The following is a 27,467-nucleotide window of genomic DNA, read 5'->3' as shown; positions in this document are numbered from 1 at the left end:
CACCTTGATGTTGGGCTTTCAGACCCTCAATGGATGCTACTGCATTCTGGATCTGGGCCCTGCAGAAGCTGGTGTGGGTGGATCTGGGCCACTGGGCTTGACCTCCTGTGGTAGTCTGCTGGTAGGAAGAGGTGGTCTTGTGCCAAAGGCTAGGCTCTGGAGGTGTCTGCCCCACTGGGGGAGGGATGAACCCGACCTACTCAGAGCATAAACCCAGGGTGCTGGAGTGGCAGTCTGGGCTGGATCTGGGCTCCTCAGTAGTCGAATGGTCAGACGGGGTGGTCCTGCACCAGAGGCTAGGCTATGGCGAGTGTCTGCCCCGCTGGGAAAGGGCTGTGCACCTGGGCCCTGCGCGCCTGGGCCCTGTGCGGCAGAGGCCAGTCTGGGTGGATCTCAGTAGTTATATTTTGAATGTATCAGTCTATGATGAAATGTATCCAACCAAGTTTTTGTTCCTTTTCAGTTGCTAAAAAAATAGAATAATAAACTAGAATTTATTTTAACTTTTGTTTTCTTACAGAAATTATTACATTTCTGAAACGTGAAAAGTAGGTAATAAAGATGAATGCCAACTGGCATTTGAAAAGTCAGATTTACTAAAACAGTACATCATGAGGTGATTGATTACTAGTTTTTATGAAAGAATATTGTTTAAAAATTGTTTTTATTTAGTAATTCATTGTATTTATTCAATTATTAAGTGCTTACTTCAACCACCATTTTATTTATTTAATTGGGTTTATTTAGGGATGAATCAGTTATATGAGTTATGTATATATCAAACATATCCAACTTAAAAATTGAGCTTTTTATAGGAAAAAAGAGTTTATTGCAGTTTAATTACCCCATCCTAATGATAATATATCTTTATTTTACAGGAGGGAAAACAGATATAATTTGCTGTCTTGTTTGGAGGCACATGGTGAGTTTTAAGATCAAAATTCTCCCCAATAATTTCTTAATTCCAAGTCCCATGTTTTAATATTTAGTCTTCCTTAAAGTGATTCATAAAATTGACTGATCTCATGTATCAGTACTTAGGTGACAATTTACAGAAAATTAGCTCCGCAACTTGATGGGCGAAAATCCTTTTCAACCAAAAGGTAAGTGTTGTGGCCACAACAGATGACAGTGTGTATGGTTTTTGTTTAACTGCTTCAAGAGAAGGTGGAGGACTTTTTCTTAAAAACTTAAAATTGTTGGAGTAGCAAATGTTCATATAAAAAAGTAAAGTAGAAGTGAACTTTATTCTTTTTGTTAAAAGAGATAAATATCAATTTAGTATATTCATGTGTTTCTTCTATGCATAGACAAAAAATATTTCTAGAAAACATTTAAAAAGTGCTATGTGACCTTAACGTTTCTCTCTGCAGTGTATTCTGGATATTTTAACAATGGCAGAGTCCTGTGAGAAAGAACAAGAAAGATCTTTGCATACTCTTATCAGTTCTCTAGGGCTGCCACAACAAAGTACCACAGACTAGGTGGTTTATAGGATGAAAGTTTGTTTTCTCATAATTTTTGAGGCTAAAAAGCCAAGATTAACTTGTTGGTAGGGTTGGTTTCTTCAGAGGGCCACAAGGGGAGGGCCTGGCTTCTCTCTTGGGCTTGTAGATAGCCATGTTCTCTTTAGGTTTTCACATGGTCCTCTCTGTGTGCATATGCCTGCATCCCAATTTTCACTTCTGTTAAAAGACAACAGTTATATGGATTTTATTGCCACCCATGTGACCTTTTTAAAAAATATTATTTATTCATTTATTTATTTACTTATTTATATGTGGTGCTCAGGCTCAAACCTAGTGCCTCATGCATGCAAGGCATGTGCTCTACCACTGAGCTATCACCCAGCCCCTAGTGACCTTATTTCTAAAGGTCTATCTATAAATATAGCCAAAGTCTGAGGTAGTGAGGGTTAGGAATTTAGCATATGGCTTTTGAGATAACACAATTTAACTCATTACATATATCAGCTGGAAATAAATAGTACTTTTATTATCAGTTCACAGTGGATCTTTCCTAATTTTTCAAAATTAGGTACTATCTTACTTCACCTTATCTATATGTTACCTCATGCTTTGGGTATGTTGATTATCTAATGTTCTGGGGGAAATGTATTCTCAGTGAATTAAATTTGACTGTGGCTATGTAAAATTAAGACATGAAGAAAGAGAGTAGTTTGAGATCATGTGTTTTAACATTTGAATTGAATGATATTGACTGTCAATGTAGTTCAAAATTCAAAGGAAAATAAAAATGTAATGGTTTATTGAGGAATTTATAATTGAACCAAGGATTAGTGCAAGCAGGCAATTAATTGTTTGAGTTTCTAGTTGAAAATGGATGTTTTACATGGTGTTTTCCATTTTCTTGAATGTATATAAAACTTAGGTAGTTATCATAAATAGCTTCAAGTAATTTCTTCAGTCATACAATTACAAGGCAGTGAAGATTTAAACCATTCAATTTGATTTCAAGTCCATGTCCTTTTTATGTTGTAGACTGGAATGATATAGACTATTAAGGTAAGGTACTCTGTGCAGAAGTGATATAGATTTTAGTATTTTTAATGATCTGAGTTGAAAAACTTAAAGAACTCTTATCTAACTATTAAAATAGTACAATTATAAAAGAAAGGGGTCAGTTTGTGATGTCGATGACATTTGAAAAAATAGGAAGGCCTTTGATAGGTAGATTACTAAACATTTAAATATTAGACCAGGGAATGGTTTGTGACATACTTTTCTATATATTTATAAAAAAATGGCATCTAATTTGTTAAAATATTTGCTTTGCATGCCGTATCCAGAGCATAATTTCAGTTGGTATCTTTCAGTTTTATGGTAGAATATTGCTTGAATTTTGAGTTAAAAGTAGAAATGATATTATTTTAGTATAATAAAAAATTACCTTTTAAAAATGATGTATGAAAGATAATGCCAGAACCCTGGAAATTTTTATTTCTTTTGTGGATAGGAGGTTTTCCTAAAATCCTGATGCTACTGGTGTTCTACCTATATCTATGTGCTTCTTAGGAGCTCAGTATACTTGGTCATAATTTCTGAGAAGTAGTATTTACTGTATGTATTGTTTTGATCGGTTTCTTCAGGTGAGAAAATGTAATATAACCTGGCTGGTATAAGCCTCCCTCATTTCCTGTATTTTAATTTAGCACCTATCTCTTCTTTGCTCTGTGCCTAATGTTCCTGAATTTGGTAGTAATTCTAGTTTGTTTCCTACCTGTTATTTCTTAGTCTTAGTCTACCTGTGGTTAATATCTCTTTAGAAAGATAATGATTAGATAGAATATGTTTATCTAGGTGTACTACTGCAGCTCACTTTGGATTTTATTATCTCTAAGTTTTCTATCTATGGTAAATAACTAATATCTTTCATTTTCTGTCTTCCTATCTACCTTTTAATCTATCTTAATTGTACTAGTTTTTATCCTAGTGAGATCTGAATTTCTTACTGTTATTACAGGGTACTGACTACGAATATCAATTCAGAAATTGCTATTAGAATTTTTAAAGTAGATCTTCAATATCAGGTATTACAAAAATGTTTTTACTGCCAGGCATGGTGGTGCAAGCCTGTAATCCCAGCAATCTCAGCAGCTTGGGAGGCCAAGACAGGAGGATCACAAGTTTAAAGCCAATCTCAGCAAAATCGAGGTGTTAAGCAACTCAGTGAGACCCTGTCTCTAAATAAAATATAAAATAGGGTTGGGATATGGCTCAGTGGTCTAGTGTCCACTAGTTCAATCCCTGGTACTCACCCTGCAAAATGTTTTTACTTTTCTTTTTGAAAATAAGGTTACTTCTCTCCTTTTGAAAATTAGATAATTTAAAAATGGCAGAACTCTTTATGGAATGTGAAGAAGAACTGGAACCATGGCAGAAGAAAGTAAAAGAAGTTGAGGATGATGATGATGATGAGCCCATCTTTGTTGGAGAGATATCGAGTTCAAAACCAGCAATTTCCAGTAAGCATTTACTTTTACTAAAGCCAAATTTTATTAGATATTATTTTTAAAGAAAAACTTGTGAATGTCTTATGGGACTCAGTTTAATTATTCTACTGTAAGGAGTTAGGGATGAGAGATGAGGGGGAGGCCAGTAAGAACTTGAGAATCAAAATGGGGATGTGATTGGAGACTAGAAGGAAGCCAAAGGTTAAATATCAGATGTGTGAGAAAGAAGTAGGCTTAGATTGGCTTGTTGCATTGGAGGTCTTCTGAGATTGGAAAAATTTTCTAGTGAAACTGTTTATCCTAGTGAACTGTTTATCTGTTTATTTCTGTCTTTTCTCATTTAGCAGTTACATAAGGAAAGATTTGGAATGCTTAGATTAAAATTTTGGAATATACTAAGTGTATATTAGTATCAGATGGAAGTTCTCACATCTAGGCCTCATTGCATTGTCATTCATACATGGCTAAAACTGTATGTAGGCAGTGAATGATTCAGAGTCTCTGGCTTAAGTCCTAGATGGGTTGTAGATTCTAGTTATATTCATTTCCTTGATGAAACTACTAAGATCTATTAACACCAGTTTAAGTATAAAACATTAATGTCATTAATTTTTAAACTCTACCCATTAATATTTGTCTTTTAAAATATTTTGCATGATGAAATAGTATACATAAAGTACTTCTGTGTCTGAAGTTTGGTGCTTGTGTGATTGAATTATGAGCTACACTGTTTTTTAAAAATAGAACATTTTATCTAAATAGACATTTCCCAAATTTATTCTTGAACTAAATATTTAATTATAGCTTTATAATGTAAGTGATCCCTATGTAGGGCATATAGGTTTTTTTTCTCGTCTCATTAAACCTGAAAAAGGTGACCATTATGAGCCTCCCCTGTTTTCTCCCATAAGGCGGAGACTATGTGTAAGACATCTGTTTAATCCATCATACTGGAATGTTTTTTCCCTAGATATTACTAATCCCAAATTATATATAATCTTTTTGTTAAAAGACTGTAGATTCTTACAGAAGAATTAGCTCTTTTCTAAGCCTAAAAGTTCAAGCAGTGTGCCAAGTCCTTTTCAGAGCCCTTCATTGAAAGTTTCATGAAATCGGTAGATGGCACCAGATGGTCTAAGGGGTAGGGATCCAGGTGAGTTTCCAGGTCATGACCTTTTGGATTTTGAAACCAACAGTTATTTTTCTGCTTCATTTTAATTACCTTGCAATATTGGTCATGCCTTACCTAAACTATAAATGGAATTGGGGTATGGAAATTTGAAAGTTTGAGTTTGTTTTACTTATATCTTAGGAAATTCTCATTCCTTAAGCCCAGAATCAAAAGAGTTATCTTTTTCTTATTGTCTTATATTCTTTTTAGTCTAAATTTTCTTTCCTTATTTATGGAATGGTATATGAAACCCTTACCTGGTAATTTAATGGCTACAGGCATAGAGTTTTACTGGATAACACATGGATAGAAGAAGGCTGTTTTTTTGGTTTTTTGGTTGTCTTCCCTGTGTACCAGGAAATTTCTTTGACATTTCACTCTATTCCCTGGGTATCCAGTTTTACACATAATAGATGGTATTGTGCTCCTACGTTTCTGTTGTTCTTGCTGGTCCCTTACAATATCTTTACACAAGTTCTCCATTTCAAGTGATTTGGAGATAGACCATCCTATACTTAGGAATAGTATTCCAAAAATGCAGAAAGGGAATCATTACACCAAACATAGATAATCAGACCCATTCTGTGTATAGATATACAAACCTGGGCTCAAATTTTTCCTACAATGTGCCTAATCAAGTTTGAGTGGTTTCTACCCTATCCTCAAGCAGCTGTTGATGGTTTTACTGGTAAAGAATAACTTTTGGTAGAGGAAACTATAGGTCCTTTGCACGAGATTGCAGTCCTTTGTTCAGGGACTGTAATCTTGTACTTATACAACTAAGTATATCGTATCTTTCACACTTCAGAAATTCTCCGCATCTGATCTTTTCTTTCCTTTTGACCAGGACTACATTTTTCAGGTAATCCCTAAGAACTAATAAATAATTCTTTATAAGAAATATAGTAATGGATTTAATTTGAAAAATATATGCCCATTTGTGTACATTGGATGACTCGAGACTTCCTCATTGTGCTGTTTTTATTGTTTATCTTTATTTTTTTGGCAATTGTAAAGGAATAAAATTCCAAGATTAATTACAACAAAAATTAGAACACCATTTTTACTTGAAACAATGACTGACAAACCATGGTGTATTATTTATTTGTTTTTTTGTATCAACATTATCACACATGTATGTATTTAAAACAACACATGCATTATCTCACAGTCTTATGTAATATTACTGTGGGTCGGTTGATGGTTTAGCTGGCTCCTCTGCTTTAGGGTCTCACAAGGCCACTTTCAGTATGTGGTTCCTGAAGTTGCAGTCTTATCTGAAGCTTTGTGGGGGAAGTATCTGCTTCAAGTTCACATGGTTGTTTGTAGCATTCATTTCCTTACAGGTTGTCAAACTGAGTCTCAGTATCTGACTGTTTTTTGGTTCATTCTTTGTCAGATGGGTCTTCCCAGGTTGGCTACTTGCTTTCTCAAAGGTATTAAGGGAGAATCCTTAGCAAAATGTCATTAGAGTCTGAATTAATGTAATTACTAAAAGAAAATCATGTTTATCCTATTACTTTTGCTGTATTCTACTGGTTCGAATCAAGTCAGAGGTCCAATGCAAAGGGAGGGAATCACACAGGATATGATTAACAGGAGGTGGGATGTGGTGGCCACTTTAGTATATATCTGCCAGGCATGGTTCTTTTATTTTGGGTAGTTGGCAATCACTTCCTCAAAATTGAACACAGTGTACCTGCCATCTCAAGGAAAATGACTCAATTGGAGATAAAATAATTCTCAATTGGAGAATTATTTTAATTAGTTATTGTTGATTAGTGGATTGCCTGCTCTCTGAAATTGTGATAATTAACCAGAGTTTTCTTCTAGAAAAGTGTTTAACAGCATTAACTTTATTATACTTATGTTAAAAGAACTATTTTAGAAAATGAAATTTTCAATTCTTAAAGTGCATATATTTAGAAAAAATATTTAAATTGAAGTAAAATTTTGCTTAGTTATAGTTCAGTATGGCATTATTGATTTTTTTAAACTACATTTTAAGGCTCAAATATCCATATCTCTCTTTTTGGTACTAAATTCTAGATGTTATTTGTGTTACAGTAATAACTTATTTCAATAACTTCTTAACAGTCCTGTGTCAATTGGAAAGTTAGTAACAAAGCAAAATTCTTAAACTTGATCAGTCCTCAATTTATAAACAAAATACTTCAAATTTTGTTATAAAATAATATGTATTTTGTGAGGAAAGTTTAGAAAAGAGAGAAGAATATATCCGGATCATGTTGTATATGTCAATATGTATTTCACTTCTTACTAAACATTCTACTTGGATCATATCATTGATTATTTCTCAAAATCTTGATGTTAATGACTGCATGATTATCCATCAATTTATTTTACCACTCCTCTATTATTAGATATATAGGTTTTAATGTTTCTGCTATTATAAATAATTTTCCATTACACTTTCATTTCCTTATCATGATGAATCCTTGAATGTAGAATAATTTAATCATGTGAACCTTATTTTAAAGGCTTTGGTAACTACTGCTAACATTTTTATGCAGATAATACCAAAATATAATCTCTACTTTGCCAGTAGTGAATGTTTCATCATTTTTTAAAAAATTTATTTATTTTTTTAGTTTTTAGGTGGATATAATATTTTTATTTTTTATTTTTATGTGGTGTTGGGGATGGAACCTAGCGCCCCATGCATGCCAGGCGAGCACGCTACTGCTTGAGCCACATCCCCAGTCATCATTTTCAAACTTTAACTTAATTCAAACTATCATTAGTCTTTTTAATTAAATTATTTATTTATTCTAATTAGTTATACACAATGGCAGAATGCAGTTGATTTCATATTACACATATAGAGCACAATTTTTCAAGTCACTGATTGTGCACAAAGTATTTTCACACCATTCATGTCTTCATACATATACTTAGGGTAATGATGTCTAACTCATTCCACATCATTCCTACGCCCTTGCTCCCTTTCTTCCCCTCCCTCCCACTGCTTAAGAAAACCATATATCAATAAGACATAACAGTTCTATCATTAGTCTTACAAGAAAAAAATAATTCAAACAGTTCCTATATTTCTCTTACCCATTTTCCCCCAATGTTAACTTTTTATCACAGGCAATTAATATGAACTAAACCTCAGAACTTATTAGAATTTCACCAGTTTTTTCATTAATGTTTCTTTTCTTTCCAGGATCCTATTCATGATCTCACCTTGTAGTTTATTCTTAGTCTTATGTTTTCTGCAGTTATTAATTCTTTTTTTGATCTTGATACTCTTAAGCGTAGCTGCTAATTATATATTTTGCAGTGTTGAAGAATGCCAATACAGTAAACACTATTATTTGCATTTCTTTGACTAGTATGTTGGAAAAAAAGGTATTTTGAATATATTGGCCATTGCATTTTAGTTTGAATTATCTCAGTTTATGTCCTTTGCCCATTTTTTTTCCTAAAAGTAGCTGTCTTTATTTCCAGTTTGATTTTTAAGCATTGTTAATCTTAAAACTTGCTTGCTATATATTACAACATGTAGAGTGGTCTGGCTTACTCTCAACAATGATTGTCTTTTATGAAAATGGCATTGGAGCATAATATTGTGGTGTGTGTTTTGTGTATGTGTCAGTATTTTTAATATACAATGCTATTTGAATATTCCTAAATTTATTGACCACAATTCTCATAATTATTTATAATGAATATATGTGTATATTTTCACATAAATGTATTTATTACTGTATATTTGACCACAGCATAGTTCATCTCATACTTTTTACTTCTCTTTTCTTGAGATCTTCCTGCTAGTTTGAACCACCCTTTCTCCTCATGGAAGGGCTGAAATTTCCTTTGAGGCTCTGGTCTCTAGGAGCAGGGCTGCTGACCCAGATCACTTCTGTAAATAACTTCTATTCTGTTCCCTGTCTGCTTGGCATTCTTACTTATTCAGCCTACTGGCCAGGTTGCTTTTATATTTGCCTTATTAAAGGAGAGGTTGGCCTACCACAGCTTTCTGTGGGATGATAGGAAGAGTGAGGGGACCAGTCTTTTCTGATTTATAACATTCTCCAAGAAACATGGTTCCAAAATTCATATTGTCTGATATATTCGTCCTTAATGTTTCTGTTTGTTTGTATTGATATTTTGAAAGCAGGATTTAAAAAATATATATTTTTTAGTTGTACATGGATGCAGTATCTTTATTTTGTTTATTTACTTTTATGTGGTGCTGAGGCTCAAACCCAGTGCCTCACATGTGGGAGGCAAGTGCTTTACCACTGAGCCACACCCCAGACACCAGGATGCAGAATTTTTTAGAGGCACAAGAACTTTTAACTTTTATAACCATGTTAATATTTTTTATACTTGTCTCCTTGTTTAGCCCAAGATTTTGCCCAGTTCTATTATTTGCTTTTTGATGGTGATACAGCAATTTTAGAATCCCTCTCAGAGTGTATCACTGTTATTAATGTAAAATGGATTTACTTTTCTTTTATCTTGAAAATGTTGGACTATAATTTTTCCTTCAAATTAATTGGCTAGTCAGGAATAAACCAGCTCTCTTAGCTTGCTTTCAAAGTTTTAGTAAATTATAATTTTGGCAAATTAGAAATCATCTTTGTGTTTTTAAGCTTATTAATAATTGAGGCATCAAAGGTTATTCTTATAATATTGGCATATAATTAATTTGCATTTATAAATTTTATGAAAAATAATTATAACTATAATAAATAAATGTAATATTCTTTCTCTGAAATATTTTAACAGGATTACATAATGAGCTCATCACAAGTTGTATCTAATAATTCTTCAGAATTACTATTTGACTTGACCCAGGAGACAGGATTATCACATTACCAAGGGGGACCAACACTTTCTATAGCAGGTTGGTATTAGTACTTTTTCCAAAAAGTTATAAAAGAAAAACTTGATGAATTTGCTTATGGAATTAACTTTCTATTTTGAAGCTCAAATCCTCTTGTGAAGTCTTTCATATATTGTAACATGGAGTTGTGCTAATAGTTTTTGAATGCCTTTTTGGGTAACTTTATATAAAATCTTGGCTAAACTTCTTTGAACTCATTCTCACTTGGAGCCAAACTTAACACCTTAAAGTAATTTATATGAATTATAGAGGTCCTCATATGCCCTAAATATTCTATTTTAAAAATTAGTTTCTATGACCAGTTAGGGGAAAAAGTGTTTGTTATTATTGATTTCTTCATTAGGTTAGTGTCACTCTAGTCCAATAAATGGTCTCAATATGATAGTAAAACATGATTTTAAAGTGTTAGTGTGAAGTAACCACATTAAAGAAATGATTTGTACATAGTAAGTACTCAATAAATGCTATTTGAAAAAGTAATGAAATTTACCTATTGAAGAAGATTTTAAGTTCATTGAGGGTATAACAAAATTCTTCATTAATCAAAATACATTTGTATAGTATAAATTTTGTCTTATTGAAAATTTTCTGTAATCAAAGTACTTAATCTTTATGTACTGGCAATTTATATGTGTTTCAAATATTTGATGAAGTAGAGATGTATATGATTTTTTTTGGAGTTTTTAGGTTGTTTACTAAACAGATCAGTGTGAAGAATCTACCAAACTCAACTTCTGTCCATTCTTTTTCCATAGTAATAATGCTTAATTTTTTTTTCTTTTTTGTGTGTGTGGTATAGAGGATTTGAATCTAGGGCATTACATGTGCTAAGCAAGCATTCTACCACTGATCTAGAACTTTATTAAAAATATTTTTACTTGAGACTAGCTGTTGTTGAGTTGCCCTCAAACTTTCAATCTTCTTACCTCAGCCTCATGAGTCATTGTGATTTTAGATGTACACCACTGTTTTTCTTTTCCACAATATTTGATACTCACTTCTCTTGGTGTCACTACATACCTAGTAAACTTCTAGTTAATAAAGTAGGTAAGACCCAAAGAGAAATGGGGATGTATTTGTGCTAAATCTGGTTTTACAAACGCATGGACTTTTATTCATAGAAGATATGAATTCTTGAAACTTCTTAAAAGTAAGGATTATGACACCTATTCTCTAGTCAGGTTTTCTGATATAAAGAATGAAACTTTAGTCTGAGCAGTAAATAAGGTAATTTGAAAGAAGTAAGTTTGAACCTCTAATCTGGAGAATGTTTAGTCAGTTTACCTCTTTCCACTTTTGTTTTCTGATATTATTCAAAGTAGAGGTACTTATTTTTCTTATATTATGCATTCATTCACCATACCTGAATCAGCCATTTGGAGATTTACTTAAATTCTTTTTTAAAAAATATTTTTTTAGTTGTAGGTGGACACACAGTATCTATTTCATTTTTATGTAGTGCTGAGGATTGAACCCAATGCCTCACGCATGCTAGGTGAGCAGTCTACCACTGAGCCACAACCTCAGCCCTTTATTTTAATTTTTAATATAGTTTATTCCAGGCTTTTTTTAATTTTAAAATTTGTTTTAATTAGCTATACATGACAGAAGAATGCATTTATGCACTTTGATATACATAGTGGGATATAATTTCTCATTTTTCTTAGTGTACATATTGTAGAAACATATATCTCATGCAATCACATATACATAAAGTAATAATGTCTGTTTCATTCTATGATTCTTCCTATCCCCACATCACCTTCCCTCCTCTCCCCTCCCTTCACTTCCCTCTACCTAATTTAAGGTAATGCTATTCTTCTCTAGTGCCTCCCATCTTATTGTGAATTAGCATCCAGGTATTGGAGAAAGCATTTGGCCTTTGATTTTTCGGGGTTGGCTTATTTCTCTTAGCATGATATTCTCCAACTCCATCCATTTACTGGCAAATGCCATAATTTCATTCTTCTTTAAAGCTGAGTAATAATCCATTATATATATATATATATATATATATATATATATATATATATATATATATATATATATATCACATTTTCTTTACCCATTCATCTATTGAAGAACACCTAGATTAGTTACATACTTTAGCTATTGTGAATTGAGCTTCTATAAACATTGAATGGCTGCATTACTCCAATATGCAGATTTTAAGTCCTTTGGGTATAAACTGAGGAGTGGGATAACTGGGTCAAATGGTGGTTCCCTTCCAAGTTTTCTGAAGAATCTCCATACTGCTTTCCATCGTGGTTGTACCAATTTTCAGTCCCACCAACAATATTTGTGTATACCTTTTTCCCCACATCCTCGTCAACATTTATTGTTGCCATATTCTTGATGATTGCCATTCTATTCAGGGCTTTTCTGATGGCCAAATAAGATAAGTAAATTTAAAAATGCATTTATAACGTTTAAATGACATGACAGCAGTTATGTATGATAAATATTAATAATTATATGTACTATGATGTTCAGTAACACACGGTAGAAATTATGAGGGTTCAGAGAAGACTGAATTTGAGTTTGATCTTGAGTGAGTATAGGATTTATACTGGCAGAGATAGAATTTCTTAAAAGTAGGGAATAGCACAGCCTAATAGAACGGAGATAAGTTAAAGAATCAGAAGTTCAATCAAATGCAAGTGACTTTTTTTAACATTGAGATTTCTTCTGTTAAATTCCTCCATTAAAGCAATCTATTTCTACTATTTAACCTGTTGTAAAATCAACTGATTCATTTGAAATGCTAGCACTTAGTGGTTTTTCAGGTAACCTAAACCTCTCACAAGAATGCTAAAGGGATCTCATGGAATCTGTCTTATGGACCTGCAGTTTGTAATAGAGTGCTTCATTAGTGGGAGATCATTTTTATGTTATCTCAAAGGATGTAAGAAAGAAGCTAACTACTATAATACTTTTTTTATGGCATATTTGCTCTTACTATTATATCTGTTGGAATAATTTTTTCCCCCTAAAATAAAGATGGGAAATATTTAGTTAGTAATGATAGTAGCTTTCACTTTCTACTGAGTGTTTTTATGTACCAAATATTTTCTTGGGATATTTTAAGTATATTATCTTTTTCTTAAATAGCTCTATAAAATAAGGCATTATAACTTATTTTACAAAAAAGGAAGCTTAAACTCAGAAAAATTAATTAAATAAGCTTAAGAGTGCATAACTAGAGACTGACGTCATAGTCTGGATTTGAACTTATCTTGTCTGATTTAAAAGCCAAGAATATTTGTAGTTTATTCACTGCTTCTACTTTTAGTGTATAGTTGGCATTATTAAAATATGATGTACAGTTTTAGAATTCATTTTTACAAAGCCCATTGTGTATTATTTTCTAAAAGGACTTTGCTTGGCTTGGTTATAGTCTAAATATCCCCATTTTTCTTAGTAATGCTCTAAATAGGTCTAAATTCTTTATCCTTAAGGCAATGGTTTTTAAATGGAAGAGGTTTTTTTTTAATGAAATCCCTGTACAAACAAAATTTTATGTGAATATCAAATAAATAAAATGGAAAAGTGTTTTTTTGTCAGACATGCCCAATATATTCCCTAAAATGACCCCATTAAATTCTGGGGAACATAGTATGAAAATCCTTATACTAACTGCCTGCATTATGTGCCCTTTCATATGAATGAGTAAAATATTATTCAAACTTAGTTGTTTCCACTTTGTACATGGCAATAAGTGGTTAAAATCACCTAAAGCTGTCAGTAGACCTCTCTTCAGTTTGTTAGGTGAGAAAAGAGCTAACATTGCAGTAGACATTTTAAGTTGCAAAATAAAAAAGCATATGAGGGTATCAATTTTTGGAACAAAAAAAAGTTATTGTCAGATTTTCTTTCTTTTTTTTTAACAAATTCTAACACATTTAAGTATCCAAAAGTAATTTACTTCTGGGAACTTGGTTCAGTGTTTTCTGCTTTAAAATTTTTGGTCTGGCTTCTTTTATAATAGCAGTTTATGTATTTCTGTTTGAAGCCACATTTAGAATTTCTTGCATAGAAAGGTTATTTTACAAATTATCTTAATTCTTGGAGTTTATAATAAATGTTTATACTATTTCTGTATATGCCCTGAGTTTGGATCACTTAATTTTTGTTGTTATTTGTGTAATATGGTAATTAATTATATTATCTGTAAATTAACTCCAAAGTATTTGTACTTAGTTATGAGTAGTATTCTAGGTGTTCTAAAATATTTTTTCCACTGTTTAAATCATTATAGGTGTGAATGAAAGTTCATTTTTATCAAAACATCCTTCTGCTTCTGAAGTAAACAGTGCTAATCCAAAAAAGCCTAAGCCCTGTGAGGTTGTTTCTGGAACAAATTCTCCAGCTGAATTCCCTTCAGTTAAACCTCCTTCACTGACATCTTCCCAGGCTATGCCATCAAAAGGTAAATATGAAATCTGACATTCTATACTATAAAAATTACTATAGTATTTATACATAAATTTTAGAAATTATTATAAATTTTGAAACTATTAGTGATTATTTAATGTTCAAAAGTGATGAGTTTTGAATCATAAATGTTCTGAATTTATTTTAGGTGCAAACACCTCATCAAATCAATCTAAAAATGGAACACCTTTTCCAAGAGCTTGTCCAAAGTGCAATATTCATTTCAATCTTTTGGATCCTTTGAAAAATCACATGAAGGTAAAACTTTCAGAATTTAATTTTTATAAAGGTTGAAGCCAGGCATGGTGGCACATGATTATATTTGCAACTACTTGGGAAGATGAGGATAGAGGATTACAAGTTCAAGGCCAGTCGGGCAACATAGTGAGACTCCCCCTCTCAAAAAGGAATTTTTTGAGATTTACAGTCACTATGGTCTATCTCAATATTTAGATAAGAAATCTTCTCATAATGGAATTTCTATTTAGCTTAGATAAAAATCTGCTTTCATAGTAATTATGTAAGACTGGCATTCCTTAATCATCAGATTTAAGAAATTAAGTTCGTATATTTATAATGGATGCTTATTCTTATTTTATTTTAAAAAATCAATATTTTATTGGTCACATTGTTTTTCAAATTTAGAAAACATTTGTTTAATTTTTTAATAACTTATAAATTTTGTTACCTTATTTTCATAATCGCCAACATGTACATGTCACATTACATATGAAAATCTGAGTTTTTACATTTTAATTTTTAAATGTCAGACATAAACTTCAAATGGTGAAGTGTTTCATATGAAATAATTGTTTTAACACACAGTTCAGAGCATAGTTTATATAATTCTCTTAAACTAGTTTGAGCATTTTATTATTTTAGGAGGCTCTGAAATTCAGATTTTAAGAAATTTTTTAGATTATATAAGAAAAAGAAGGGTTCTGTGGCAAAGAAGTAAGGAAAAGTTCTTGCTCACTATTTCAACGGTACAGATTTGTGGCTTTATTCTTGTTTTTCTATTCTATTCATAGCCTTCATGTCTGTTTTTACGTCAGTACATATCTTTGTTACTATAGCTGTGTAGTGTATTTTTAAGTCAGGTATTGTGATGGCTCCTACATTGTGCATTCTGCTGAGGTTTGCTTTGACTATTCTAGGTCTTTTATGATTCCATACAAATTTTAGAATTTTTTTCAAGTTCTATGAATAATGTCATTGATATTTTCATAAGGATTGCATGGTACATGTAGATCACTTTTGGTGTTATAGCCATTTAAATTATATTCTCCTAATATGAACATGAGAAGCCTTCCCATGTTCCATTAGTTTTTTCTTTTTTTCCTCAAGTTCTTTATGTTTATACCTCTTTGGGGTCATTTTTATTATAGAAGTCTTTCACAGTTCTGGTTTTATTTATTCCTAGGTATTTTAGTTTTTGTTTTCTGAGACTACTGTGAATAGGATTGCTTTTTGATTTCTTTCTCAGTGAGTTTGATATTGGTGTCTAGAAAAGCTACTGATTTTTGTGTGTGCATTTTGTAAAATCTTACAAATCTGCTGAATTTGTCAGTTCTAAGAGTATTTTGGTGGAGTCTAGGATTTTCTGAATATAGAATTGTGTCTGTAATCAAGGGATACATTAACTTCCTCCTATCCTATCTTTATCCCTTTTATTTCTTTCTGTTGCCTGATTGGCCTGGCTAAGGTTTTAAGTACTACTATATTGAATAAGATTGGTGGAACATGTATGAAGGCACGAATTGGTGTCAATACACTTTATATATAACCAGAGGTATGAAAAAGTGTACTCTATATGTGTAATATGAATTGTAAGGCATTCCACTGTCATTTATAAAAAAAATTGTAATGCATTTCACTGTTGTATTTATAAAAAATTATAATTGTATTGCATTCCACTGTCATATTCAATTAAAAAAAAAGATTGGTGAGAATAGGTATGCTTGTCTTATTGCTGAGTTTATTTATTTATTTATTTTAGTGTTTATTTTTTAGTTGTAGCTGAACACAATACCTCTATTTTATTTATTCATTTTTACGTGGTGCTGAGGATCAAACCCAGTGCCCCGCATGCACTACGCGAGCGTTCTACTGCTGAGCCACAACTCCAGGTCCTTGTTGCTGAGTTTAGAAGGGACACTTTCAATTTTTCTGTATTCAGTATGATGTTGGCTATGATATATATCCTTTATTATGTTAAAGTATGATTGTGTTATATATAGTTTATTCAGAGCATTTTATCATGAAGCTTTACTGAATTTTATCAAAGGTTTTTTTCTCTTATCTATGAGATCAAGTTTTTTTATCCTCTATTAATTTTTGTATTAATGTGCTATATTACATTTATTGAATTGTGTGTGTTAAACCATCCTTGCATCCCTTTCATGAAGCCAACTTGTGGACAAGCTTTTTAATGTGCCATTGAATTTGATTTGTATTTTATTGAGGATTTTGCATTTATTTGCATTTATGTTTATCAAGGATATTAGTATATAGTTTTCTCCTTTTTGTTGTGTCATTATCAGGTCTTGGTTGCAGGGTAATTCTAGCTTGGTAAGCTGAGTTTGGAAACATTTTCTTCCTTTTTTTTCTAAATAGCTTAAGAAGCATTGCTGTTCTTTAAAAGTCTGCTAAATTTCAGCATTGAATCTGTCTAGGCGTGGGCTTTTCCTTGTTTGGAGACTTTTCTCCTGCTTCAGTCACATTGCTCATTACTGATCTAATTGGATTTTTAAAATATGTGTTCAGAATCTCCTCCATTTCTTCTAGATATTCCATTTTTTTTTGGGTATGTAGTTTTCCCAGATTTTCCCGAAGGATCTTATGATTGTTGTCTTTTGTAGTATACCTTTTTCATCTCTATTTTTGTTAATTTGGGTCTTCTCTTTCTTTTGGTTAAATTTGGTAAAAGTTTTTCAATTTTATTTTTCTTTTCAAAGAAACAGCTCTTTGTTTCATTTATTTTTTCTTTTCTTTTTTTGGTACCAGGGATTGAACTCATGGGCACTCAATCACTGAGCCGCATCCCTAGCCCTGTTTTGTATTTTCTTTAGAGACAGGGTCTCACTGTTGCTGAGGCTGGCTTTGAACTTGTGATGCTCCTGCCTCAGCCTCCCACGCCACTGGGGTTATAGGTGTGAGCCTCTGCACCTGGCCCCTTAGTTTATTCTTGTTTTTCAAAGACCTTGAGATTTATCTTAGGTTATTATTTGGGATCTCCTCCCCCTACCTCCCTCAATATAGCCATTCATATCTATAAACTTCCCCCAAAGTACTGTTTTCACTGTATCCCACAGGTTCTACTATATTATGTTTTCATTTTTATTTGATTCTTGGAATTTTTAAATTTCCTTCCTGATTTTTTCCATAACCTACTGTTTGTTCACCAGTGTATTTTAGTCTCAATGTTTTGATATAATTACTGCAGTTTTTCTTGTTACAAATTTCTGGTTTCATTCCATCATGATACAATATGATACAAGTAATCATTTCAGTTTTTCTGAATTAGTTAACTCTTGCTTTATGGTCAGAAATATGATCTATTGTGTAAAAAGTTTCATGCACTGATGAAAAGAATACACGTTTTGCAGCCCTTAGATGTATATGTCTGTTAAGTTATTTGAACTATGGTATAATTCACCCCTGATGATTTTTTGGTTGATTTTATTTGGTCTGTAGGGTGAAAGTGGGAACTGCGGTTACTCATTATTAGGGCCATCTCTCCCTTTGTGTCCTGTGGTGTTTTATAAAATTGGTGCTCTTATGTTTGGTGCATATGTTTGTAATTGTTAATGTGTCTTGATGAATAATTTCCTTTATCAATATGTAATAACCTCCTTTGTTTTTTTTCTGTTTTGTCATCTATGAGTATAGCTATTGCTGCTTGCTTTTGGATTTGGTTTGCTTACAGTATCATTTTCCATCCTTTCACTTTCAGTTTGTGTATGTTGTTGCCAGTGAGTTTTTTAGAATGTATATTATTTGGTCTTCTTTTTTAATCTAATGAGCTAATCTGCACCTTTTAATTGAAGAATTAAGACCATTTATGTTGAGAATTCTTATTAAAAGGTGCATGTGCACTTTTTTCTTGTTATTCTGTAATTTTTAAAATTATTTTATTTGTGTCAAACATTGAACTCAGGGGCATTCAACCACTGAGTCATATCCCAAGCCCTGTTTGTATTTTATTAGAGACAGAGTCTCACTGATTTGCTTAGGGTCTTGGTAAGTTGCTAAACCTGACTTTGAACACACAACCCTCCTGCCTCAGGCTGCCCAGGTGCTGGGATTACAGGCATGTGCCACCATACATGGCTAAAGTTTTTTTTTTCTTTTTTTTTAGAGAGAGATAGAGAGAGAGAGAGAGAGAATTTTTTTATATTTATTTTTTAGTTTTTGGAGGACACACCATCTTTGTATGTGGTGCTGAGGATGGAACCCGGGGCGAACGCATTCTAGGCGAGCGTGCTACTGCTTGAGCCACATCCCCAGCCGAGGCTGAAGTTTTTTCCTAGTTGTTTTGAATGTTCTATGTTGTGTCTTGCTCTTTTATTGATCTTAGAAATTTGATGATTTTATTAATACTGTTTGGTTCTCTCCTTTTTTTTTCTTATTAGCTGTTGTAATCTCATCTACTGAAATTTATTTTTTCCTGTGTCATTATTTTTGTGTTAGTCTTTCTTCCTCACTTCTGTGTAGAATTCCCTTATGTATATTCTATAATGCTGATTTAGTGGTCAGGAATTCCTTTAATGTATGCTTATCATGAAAGTTCTTTATTTTTCCTTTGATTTGGGAAACTTTGCTGGGTATGGTAATTGAGTTTGACATTTATTTTTTTTTAGGCCTTGAAATACATCATTCCTTGCCCTTCTGGCCTTTTTGAGTTTCTTCTGAGAAATCCACTGTTACTCTAATGTCTTTGTCTTAAAATATGACTTGACCCTTCTATTTTGCAGCTTTATAAATATTTTTTGTTAGGTACTTTTGGGAGTTTAAATATAATATGTTGTGGGTAAGCTTTTTTTTCTTTTCTTTTTTCTTTTTGTTATGTCTACTTGGGTTTTTTTTTGTTTTATTTTGTTTTGTTTTGATACGGGGGATTGAACTCAGAGTCACTCAACCACTGAGCCACACCCCCAGCCCAATTTTGTATTTTATTAGAGATAGGGTCTCACTGAGTTGCTTAGTGCCTTGGCAGTTGCTGATTCTGGCTTTGAACTCATGATCCTCCTATCTCAGCCTCCCAAGTTGCTGGGATTACAGGCAAGCACCATGGCGCTTGGCTAGTTGGGACTCTTTATGTCTCTTTGACCTGGATATCCATGTCTTTTCCAGGATTTGGGAAGCTATCTTCTGACATTTCGCTGAATAGACTTTCTATGCCTTCAATCTGTAGCTCTTCTCCCTCATCCTTTCTGATCATACCTGTGTTTGGTTCTTTAATGGTATCCTAGAGATCTTGTATATTATGTTCATTTTTACTGATTTTTTAAAATTAGTTTCTGAATCTGATAACTCCTCAACTTTTTCTTTAAGTCTTGTTATTCTTTCTTTTGGTCTATCTAATGTTTTGGTGGGGCTTTCAAGTGAGTTTTTAAAAATCTGACTTATTGAGCTTTTCATTTCCAAGAATTCTGGTTGGTTCTGTTTCAAAATCCCTGTCTATCAAATTTCTCATTCATATCCTGCATTGGTTTCCTTAATTCATTCAGCTCTTATATCCTCTTGGAATTCATTGAACTGTTTTTAAAAAAATTATTCTTTTAATTTCTCTGTCAAGTAGTTCATCTACTTTTATATCTTTGGATTACAGATTTATTAGAGATTTATAAACCTCAGGAGCTATTCTACTGCCTTGTGCTTTCATATTTCTTTTGTTTGTATGTTGAGATTTGCTCATCCACTGGGATGAATATCTTTCACTCTTTTCCACTATTTCTTGGTGAGCCCTGGGTTACTGGGTTTCTATTTAGTATTGAATTTAATTCAATTTGTACTTCCTTGTGTACTTTCCTGTGGCTTCTTTGGCTGTGGTTAGATTTTTACACAATATATAATATGTCAGAGCCTAAGTGATTTATTTTCTTTATAGGACTTGCAAGAGGGTGGTCTGTCTGGTATTTCAGGCAATTTTGCTATAGACAGCAATAGATATAGAGTGTACCCTCTGTGATTACTCCTATAGTGGGAATCGAAGCCCCTATCAGGTATGTGTTGGGGGTTTCCCCTGGGCTTTGTTGATTTTGGTTGTTAACTTGGAAGCAGTTCTGCTACTGGCTGTTCCAATTGTGGTGATGTCCTGGAGCCTTTATCTTTTGTTTAGACATTCAGGGCATCTCTAGTTGTTTCATGGGGAGAAACAATGGCCAGTTACAGCTCCCTCCACTGTCACACTCACCTCCAACCCTATCAGCAATATGCTGTCTGATAGGGTATGGGAATGACAGATATTGATGCACCATATACCATACTTATGGTGCCTATAACAGTTATGTTATTTCTTCTGTTCTTGTTATAATAGTGAGGGTTCCCAAGAGGGACTTCAGATTCACCCACCTTGCCATGCTTGCTTGGGGACAGGTTATAGTCTGTGGGCTTTTATTCCTCCTATTCCCTAAGTTGAAGTATCTGCCAAGGTTTAAGTGTGGCCCAAGCAAGGCATAATTCCCCTCAGCTGGGTTGGGAGTGTAGCTCAGTGGCAGAGCACCCAGCTGATGTGTTCAACACAATCAGACTCAATCTCAATCACTGAAAAAAAAGAAGAGGAACAAAGAAGAAATAAAAAATGAGATAGATAAATAAAGTAAAATCCAAAAACTAAAAACAGTAATACCACAACAAATGAAAAGAAAGAAGAAAAATAATATTAAAAAGCAAACAGTTAAATAATAAAAATAGAATTAATCAAAGGGATAAAATATAGTTGGAGAAAAGTAAAATAGAAAAGGGAGAAAGGAAGAGAAGAAAAATATTTCATATTAAAAAGAGGAGAAAAATACAGGCATGGTGGCACATGCCTGTAATACCAGTGACTTGGGAGGCAGAGGTAGGAGGACCAAGAGTTCAAAGCCAGCTTCAGCAATTTAGCAAGGCGCTAAGTAACTCAGTAAGACCTTGTCTCTAAATAAAACACAAACAAGGGCTGGGAATGTGGCCAAGGGGTCGAGTGTCCCCGAGTTCAGTCCCCAATATCAAAAAAATAAGAGGAAAAAAGGGAAATAAGCACAAAACAGCACATAAAAATAAGAACAACAACAAAAACTTAAGCCAGGTGTGGTGGTATATGCCTGTAATCCCCGTTATTCAGGAAGTTGAGGCAGGAGGATCACAGGTTCAAAGCCAGTATTGAAGAGAACCTGTCTGAAAAAATGAAAAGGGCTGGGGATGTAGTGCAGTTTTGAAAGTACCCCTGAGTTAAAAAAAAAAAAGTAAAACTATGAATAAAAAAAATGAAAATTTTCTTTTCCCTCGAGTGCCCAAGTGAGCAGGAAGGATAGAAACTCTTTGACTGTGCTGATCAGAGAATTTCTTTGTCTTTAGTCTGTGTGCTGCTTGGACAGAGAGAAGACTGGGGCTTACTCCTTTCTTTTGTGGTAGTAGTCAGTTGACTGATGGTAGCAATTTGTGGCTTGATTCAGTTGGAATACCTCTCAGCTGCTTTGTACACCAGAATGAGCTAGTGTGGAATGCAGAGTTTCCTAGAAACAAATTCTCTCTGGAGCTATTTGTGTTATGCACTTCTAGAGCAGAGCTGATGCTGACATCATGGCATGTCAGAATGTGGAACTCCCCAAATCTTCTCTTCAGAGCTTAGTACTTGGAGGGTAGAGCTAATACTAGCTCTGTGGAGTGTCTCTGTATGCCTCCCCCAAGGATGGAGAGAGGATATAGAGTCTCAAAGATCTGTGGTGGAAGGGATGGTGGTGAGTTCTGCATAATCCACAGTCCATTTTTCTGGTGTTTCCAGTCCTGGCTACATGTGACTGCTCATTCCCCAGACTCTGAGAGCTGCGTCTGGCAAACTGCCAGGTTTAATGAGAAGCACCATCTGTTACTACATATGCTGATTGCTGAAGCAGTAAGTAACCTCAGACAATAGGACCTTTTCTAAGATGGCTCCAATTTATAAAACTGAGAATATGCAAAGAAGTACAGGTGTCTTCTACAGAGCCAATTTAACATGCAAACTGTACTGTTGTTTGCTTAGCCTATATTTCTGCAGGAGTCTGGATCCTGTGCCAGTCATGTTTGTTGGGACTCTGTTTCTTCTCTACCTCTGGGGCATACTTCCCTGGGATTGGCACTGGTGCATTTTGTTTCATTCTGTCTTCCACAGTCGATTTTATTTGGGCTTCTCCAAGTCTCTATCCACAGTTGAAACCTGGTATTTTCTCATAGTCATTCATCTCAGTGAGCAACTATGTTACAGTTATTTTAATTTGGTTTCAAGGAGATGCAGGCAAGTGTATAATGCCTCTAATCTACCATTTTTGGAAGATCTCTTGCTACTATGTTCTCTTAGTCATATTTATTTATTTATTTATTCATTTATTTATTTATTTATTTATTTATTTATTTGTTTATTTATTTTTACTAGGTAGCAAAGTCACATTATTAAAAATTAAAAATAGGAAGGTGTGTATGGGAAGAATCTTTACCTCAGACTCTTATGACCTGGTTGCCAGTTTTATATCCTTCCTGATTTTCTTTCCACATATAGAAATAGGCATGAATGTTCTTATTTCCCCTCTATTTTGCATACAGTCTGTATACAAAATAGAATCAGTTAAACATGCAAAACGTACACATTTCTGAGCCTGGAGAGATTGGCAACCTTATTCCATGTGTGACTTTTACATGTTATAGCATTATTTGTGATTACTTGTACTGGAAATAACCAAAATATTAAAAGATTTATGTAATGGAATACTGTAACATTTTATGAAAGGAGGGTATCTCTATGATAGATAAAATGGGACAATGTGTAAGAAATACTATTTAACTAAATTGAATGCAATTGAATAATGTATGTGTTTATAATAATGAAGTCTCAAAGCATAGTCACAAATCTAGGAAGGAAATGTTTAAAACTGGAGAGTTTCAGGCACAGAAAGACAAATACTACATGATCTCAGGCAGTGGGCAGTTTTAAAAAGTTGATCTCATAGAAATCAAATACACTAGAGGTCATCAGAGATGGGGACAAGTAGAGGGGGAATGGAATAGAAATTGGTTGGTCACCAGGTACAGTGTTATAGTTTGATAGGCACAGCAAATTCTTGTGTTCTATGGCATAATAGGGTGAGTATAATTAACAGTAATGCATTCTATATCTCATATTAGAAGAGGATTTTGATTGTGTTCACACAATTGCATCATAAAAATGTAAAAATCACATTGTTTCAAAAATGTATAAATATAATGTGTTGATCATAAAAATTAAAAAATAGTAAACTGGGGACTTTTTTTTACTTTTTAGCTTTTATATTTTTATATTTTAGTTAAAATTTAATATAATTTCCATAAAATAATGTAATTTTTAGATCAATAATTTAAAAAAACTTAAATAGAAGTTTTTAATAAATCAAAGTTCATTATATCACAGTTAATGATTTTTTCCAATGGAAAAATATTAAAATATCCTATAATAATTTATTTGATTCCATGTGTCAAACATAAAACTAAGCTTTGAATAAATACATTATTTCATTTATTCTTTAGGAATTTCTTAAAGTTAGACATTTTTCTCATTGTATTATTAGTTAATTGGTATTCCAACCATACCTCTTATAGTAAAGCCCAAGTGCTGATGAATACTTTTTTTTCTTTAGCAAAAATGTCTGTAGGTTGTTTTCTTTACTATTAGGTAGAAATTTGAAAATACGTGTATGATATAGTAAGATATACTATAGATAGTGAGGTACACTAAAAATAATAAGTAAATTATTTGCTTGTCATATAAACTTTTCCAGAGTATTCATTATAATTTTAGTCTTTATTTACATTAATTTTGACTGGTACATAAAGCATAAAATTTTTCGTATTAATGGGGTACGATGCTTTGATATGTGTCCATTGTTTAATGTTTTACTCTGCAAACACTTATCAATTCTTTATGGTGAAAACTTTAAATTTTCTGGCTTTTTTTTTAAATTTTAGCTGTAGGTGGACACAATGTCTTTATTTTTATTTATTTATTTTTATGTGGTGCTGAGGATTGAACCCAGTGCCTCACCCGCACCAGGTGAGCAGTCTACCACTGATCCATAATCCCCACTCCCCTTTTCTGGCTTTTTAAAGTGTACAGTGCATTATTGTTATCTATAGACACCCTACTATGTAATAATAGCATACCAGAACATGTATTCCTATCTAACTGTAGTTTAGTATCCACTGATAAAACTTTTTACATATCCTTATCTTCACTTATTCTGTCCTAGATATATAATCACATCTCAATCCATATCTTTCATTACTTAGCTGATATTTGTGATACAGAAGAATCTAGCTTTCATAACTGTATCATGAATGTATCCTTAACATTTTAAAATGTTCAAAAGGTGTTTTGTTTTTGATTCTAGTGTTCAGTGTTTGTTGTTGTTTGTTTTTTGTTACTTTGTGTTTTGGTACTGGGAATTGATCTCAGGGGCTCTTTACCACTGAACTACATTCCAGTTCTTTTTTTTTTTTTTTTGCAACAAGGTCTCACTAAATTGCAGAGGGTCTCATCTAGAAAGTAATAAGTTTCTTTTTCTTTTTCTTTTTTTTTTTTGATACTGGGGATTTAGGGGCACTTTACCTCTGAGCTACATCCCAGTCTATCTATCTATCTATCTATCTATCTATCTATCTATCTATCTATCTATATTAGACTAATATTTTTAACATTAATAATTTTATAGTGACATAACTTACTATAGAAAGTTTGAGTCAGTCTTCTCTAGTGTACAGTGTATTCTTTTGCCTTTATATTTGTGTCTTCCTTTGTTTTAGGACAGTTTGCCTGAATTATATTTTAAAATATTTATTCCATACAGTTGTATGTCCAAAATGAATTTTCCTTTGCATGCTATATCTGTCATTTTCTCTCTAATCCTAATCTCTCTTTTTTTAAACCTTGCTATTCTCATTACTGGCCTCTCTTTCCCTTCTTTTATTTTGCAGTATCTGTTTACTACTATCCTTGTCTCTAATTTATCTTACCTCTCTGTTATTCATTTTTCCCTCTCCTTTTCCCTTCTCCTTTTCCCTTGATGTCCTACTTCTTAATCTCTCTCTGGGATAAGGTGGGATTCTAAAGCAATTTTATTTCTGTAGAAAGGGCATGTTTTGTGTTTGTGCACAGGGAAGAGGAAGAGGAAAAGTAGGTATTCAGCCTCTTTTTTTCCCCTTCTCAGAACCCAGTCTCTAAGTTTTCAGCAACATCATGCAGTGCTTTAGCATTCTTACTGGGACCAGAGATGTTAGGATCATGAAGTGTCAGACTGGTCAACAATTGTTTAAAGTCATCCAGGCTTCATGGTAGAGATGACAGATTTCCAGGTCTAAGAGATGACCTGTTGTTGGTGAGGGGTTACTGTGAGGGCTGGGGTTGTGGCTCACTGTAGAGCACTCATATATCACGTATGAAGCACTGGGTTCGATCCTCACTGGGTTCGATTCACATAAAAATAAATTTTAAAAAAGGTATAGTTTCCAACTACAATTTAAAAACAAATTTTTAAAGTTGCTGTGAACAAGATTTGTATGTTAATTTTTAAAAATCTGATCCTGTCTTTTGTGTAAAAGAAAAAAAAAAGAACAGCAAGTAATTGATTATATGAGATATATATATATATATATATATATATATATATATATATATATATATATATAGTAATTTATTACTCTAGGTCAACTTTAATTTCAAATTAGACATTTCTGGAGAATATAAACCTTGCAACATACTCTCTCATAAACTATTTTGTAGATTTCAGAAAATAATCAGGTGCTAAATATGACTCAGAATAACTTCTACTAAATGCCAGATTTTGTGTTTGGGACACAAAATAATCTGCATTTCTTATTAGGAAGACTTTTCTCTTTTATTTATTTTTGTGCATTATAACTTCTCATTGTTTGAGATCTTTCTCCAAGGAATCCTTCAAATAAGTGAAGAGTTTTGTTTGTCAAAATGGTGCCAGTGATACATATTAGTAGTAGTAAGAAGATACACATTTTGAGTAATTTTTCTAATAATGCTAGTTGTTTTATTCCCTACCATGTTTTTCTTCATTTATCCTTAAAGTAGAAAGTAGCATTTTTTTAAAAGAAGGAACTTAGTCTTGTAAAACTCCTTAGAAATAGTCTGAATTTCCTAAGTTTGAGCTCTCAGATATTATGTAATATTGCAAGAAGAATATAGGAACATAAATAGCAAAACCTTTCTTACCTCCCTTTTTATGTTGTATTTCTATTTCAATTATAATTTATTCTGAATGGAAGACTACAGAGATTCATGTTGTATTAGAGAACTAATCTATTTGTCCTAATTTTGCATGTGGGTGAAACCTCAACTCCTTAACATAGGTTAGTTATACCACTTATTTGTGGCCCATTTTACTTAGTATTTTTTTTCTTTGTATCTATTTTAGATTGTGTGTGTGTGTGTGTGTGTGTGTGTGTGTTTTCTTTTCAGATTTATAAATTGATAAGTAAAACAAAATAAGTAAAATGCAACCTTGAAAGAAATGTTATAAGTCTGTCTTGGACCAGAAAGGCCCACTGTCCCTTGTAATACAGAGTGTTCCACCAGTTGTCTAACATTTCACATGTGGTAGAAGTGGATGTTGTTATCTTAGAAATGAAATAGGTGTATTAAGAGTTTAAAATTTTCTTATGTTGATGCCAGTTTAACACATAACACATATAGAAAACACTTAAGTTGTAAAAGAATTACCGCTTGTTAAAAAATATAACTTCTAGGTCTGGGGCTCTAACTCAGTGGCAGA

The 27,467-nt window shown here is 32.9% G+C and overlaps 1 pseudogene; it reads left to right on the top strand.

The window, feature by feature from the left end:
- Positions 1-1,075: 1,075 nt before the first annotated feature.
- The window catches only part of LOC143640402 (zinc finger protein 280D-like), a 91,155-nt pseudogene continuing 64,763 nt past the window's right edge, over positions 1,076-27,467 (top strand).

The sequence above is a fragment of the Callospermophilus lateralis genome, unplaced genomic scaffold, assembly GCF_048772815.1.
Source record: "Callospermophilus lateralis isolate mCalLat2 unplaced genomic scaffold, mCalLat2.hap1 Scaffold_227, whole genome shotgun sequence".
NCBI lineage: Eukaryota > Metazoa > Chordata > Mammalia > Rodentia > Sciuridae > Callospermophilus > Callospermophilus lateralis.
The sequence above is the reverse complement of the archived record's forward strand: the minus strand, read 5'-3'. Positions and strand labels throughout refer to the sequence as shown.